This window comes from Penaeus monodon, chromosome 10 (genome assembly GCF_015228065.2).
Source record: "Penaeus monodon isolate SGIC_2016 chromosome 10, NSTDA_Pmon_1, whole genome shotgun sequence".
Taxonomy (NCBI): Eukaryota; Metazoa; Arthropoda; class Malacostraca; order Decapoda; family Penaeidae; genus Penaeus; species Penaeus monodon.
Window position 1 is genome coordinate 14950885 of NC_051395.1, and position 3713 is coordinate 14954597.

Genomic DNA, 3713 nt, shown 5'->3' on the forward strand with positions numbered 1-3713 from the left:
TTTGATTTGCTATTTTTATGTACGCATGTCATTCCATTCTGTACTGTGTGTGACCGGGCCATTCTGCATATCAAATCCAAAAAGGATTATAGCATAATTCAACCTCAGAAGCAGGAGTATATAAGATATGGTGAACCGTATTCATTGCGACAAATGTAGAGAAGATATGAATGAGAATGAATATCTTCACAATACAGGAGACGTATTTAAACGGTTTCGAATATATCTTCGTCAGAAATACGTGTATTTCGAAACCGGCTAAATACATCTCTTGTATTGCGAAGATATTAATTTTCATGCAAACCTTTTCTGTAAAAGATATGGTGAATATATGCTTCGGACAAAATAAATACTCTGTATATCATTTTTTATTTTTTATAATGGTCATTCATTTATCGAACGTACTTTTCTTCAACTACGTTTTATGTCCTTAATTCTCGGATCATTGAAAGGACACGCGTCCCAAAAGAATCTAAATCACATGCTATACTTAGAACTTATAAAGAAGTTTTCCGCCTCCTTATTTTTTTCCCATTGCAATCAACCCCTGAAAGAATTCCCCGTCCGTCACTGTCCGTCTGATTCCCCCGACTCGCCCTTGACCCCTCCCCTCCCTGGCGTCCTGACCCAAGGACTCTCTCTCCGCCCGAGGATGACTTCGGGCTTCGTGTCCGGCGCCGCGGTGTCCTTCGGGGTAAATGGGATCCTGAGGACACCGTCGCTCCAGCCGCCTCAAAGGTGCGCCGCCCTTGGGCCTTTGTTACCGGGGCAAGTATGAGAAATGGGTTGCGGGTAAGTGTGCATGTACGCATACATACATGCACACACACACACACACACACACACACACACACACACACACACACATATATATATATATATATATATATATATATATATATATATATATATATATATATATATATACATATATATGTGTGTGTATACACACATACACATATACACACATATACACATACGCACGCACACACACACACCACACGGACATATATTATAAATATATATATATTATATATATATATATGCATATTATATATATGTGTATATATATGCATATATATACACATACTTATATGCATATATGTATATTTATACATATATTTATTTGTATATAAAAACATGCATACACATATGCGTGTACATGTATGTATATATTATGCATTTACATATGTATATATATGCATATATATGTATATATGTATATATATACACACCCACGCACACCCTAACACAAACACACATATATATGTATATATATATATATATATATGTATAATTATTATATATATATTATATATACATATATATATTATATATATATATTTTATATATATATATATATATATATGTATTTATATACACACATGTATGTATAAAAATATATATATATATATATTTTATATATATATATATTATATATTATATTATATTTTTTTAACGCTAGGTTCATGTCTGAGCCGCCGTGGTCACAGCATGATACTTAATTGTAGTTTGCATGTTGTGATGATCTTGGAGTGAATACGTGGTAGGGTCCCCAGTTCCTTTCCACGGAAAGAAAGAAAGAAAGAAAGAAAGAGAGGAGAGGATTGGAGAGGAACAAAGAGAGAGAGAGAGAGAGAGAGAGAGAGAGAGAGAGAGAGAGAGAGAGAGAGAGAGAGAAAGGGGGAAGGAGAGGAGAGGAGAGGAAGAAGCCGTATCTAAGATACGTATATATAAGTTTCTCCGAAAGCTGAGCATCGGGGGATATATATATATATATATATATATATATGTACATACCCCACATATATATCATATATTGCATATATATATATATATATATATATATATATATATATATATATATATATATAATGCACAAACACGCATATATATATGTATATATATATATATATATATATATATATATATATATATATACTATATGTTTGTCTACTTATATATAGAAGGTGGCTAACTCTAAAGGGGGCCTGATTCAGAGCGGAGGAGGCTGATCAGAACTGAGGCCAACCCCGTGCGGAGGAGGTTGACCCCCTGGAAGCTTCAGGCAACATGGTCGTCTCTAAGTTGGACTGAATTTATTTGCTGTTCCTTCTATCAGTATTCGACAGTGATTTTGTCTCGAAATCACTCGTAAATACGTCGTTGTCTACTTTAGTTAAGAGAGTGGTTAATCACCATCATACCAATTCCCATGTCATATACAAGGAAATGATGAATCACTCTGGACCTTGAGCCGTTTGGCGATTGGCTACAGGCGGGAGCGTCAGCGTGTGGCGTGCTATATAAGAGCCAACCGCCGTCGTTTGGCCACGGTCTCCTGTGATTCCCGACGGATATGAAGACCCTGGTGAGTGTTGGATTTCTTTGGGCGAATCTCAGTGTAGCCAATTCACTGAAGTTCAATGTTAAAAGTGAAAGCTCACGTAGATTTAAATTGTTTTCTTTTACAAGAATGTATTTATGTAAAGACCAATGACCTCCATTGTCTTTAGACGTATGAATTAAGGTGGAAATGACTTTCTTGCAGGCCATCGCTGTTGCCCTCGTGGCGTTTGTCGCTGTCAGTGTCAGCGGTGATCCTGAAGCTGATGCTGAGCCCAGTCGCTATGGAGGTGGCTTTGGAGGCCATGGACTCGTGTCCTACAGACCCGTGTATAGCAGCTACGGATACGGACGTTGGAAGAGGAGTGCTGAGGCTGAGCCTGTAGCTGAGGCAGAGGCTGAGCCCGAGGTGATCCTTCCCGCTTCGGATACGGGTATGGCAGCTATGGACACGTGTCTTCAGGCCCGTGTACAGCAGCTACGGATACGGTCGCTGGAAGAGGAGTGCTGAGGCTGAGCCCGGATTCAGCTTCGGTCGCGGCTTCGGAGGCCACAGCAGCTTCGGAGGCTACAGAGGTTATGGAGGCTACGGCGGACATGGTCATTTCTATGGCTGAAGGAGTTTGGTTCGAGAAAGATGAATAAAACTGAGCAATTTCATTGATCATTTCTTTTTTCTTTACACACTCACCATCTTAATTACTGTATATGAGATACACATACAGTTTAACATACATATACACAGTTAACATAAGTTATACTTTAGAGGAATCACAACATCGGAAATCGTGATGCCTGTAATGTGAATTCAGATTTGTGTTTCCTTTTATTCTAAACTGAAAGAAATATAGAAAGAAATTGTGCACACCTTTTTATGAAGTTGAAAAGGTATCGATTTACAAATTCAAGAAAATACTAAGAAAGCAAACGCATACGCAAAAATGACTACATAAATAGCTTAATGCTAAAAAAATACCCCCCCCCCCCAAATGAAGAGAACGGGAATGAGAAGTAAATGATAAACACATTAGTATGAAGGTAACAAAAACAACAATAACAGTGTTTCATTGCGAATGAAAAGGAAAGTGTTTTGTTCAGACTCCACTGAGGAGCAGTGTGTATATATGCACACACTCATACACATGCATATACACACGCATATATGTATATTTATACACATACATATGCATACATACTTATATGTGTGTTATATGTGTGTATATACACACACATCTATATATAAACATATATAAATATATATATACACATATGTATATATATATATATATATATATATATATATATATATATAAATGTATATATGTATGTATACATACATATATTTATGCAAATATATACATACATAT

The 3713-nt window shown here is 36.5% G+C and overlaps 1 pseudogene; it reads left to right on the plus strand.

The window, feature by feature from the left end:
• Positions 1–2325: 2325 nt before the first annotated feature.
• Positions 2326–3006, plus strand: LOC119577463 (annotated as a pseudogene).
• Positions 3007–3713: the final 707 nt, after the last annotated feature.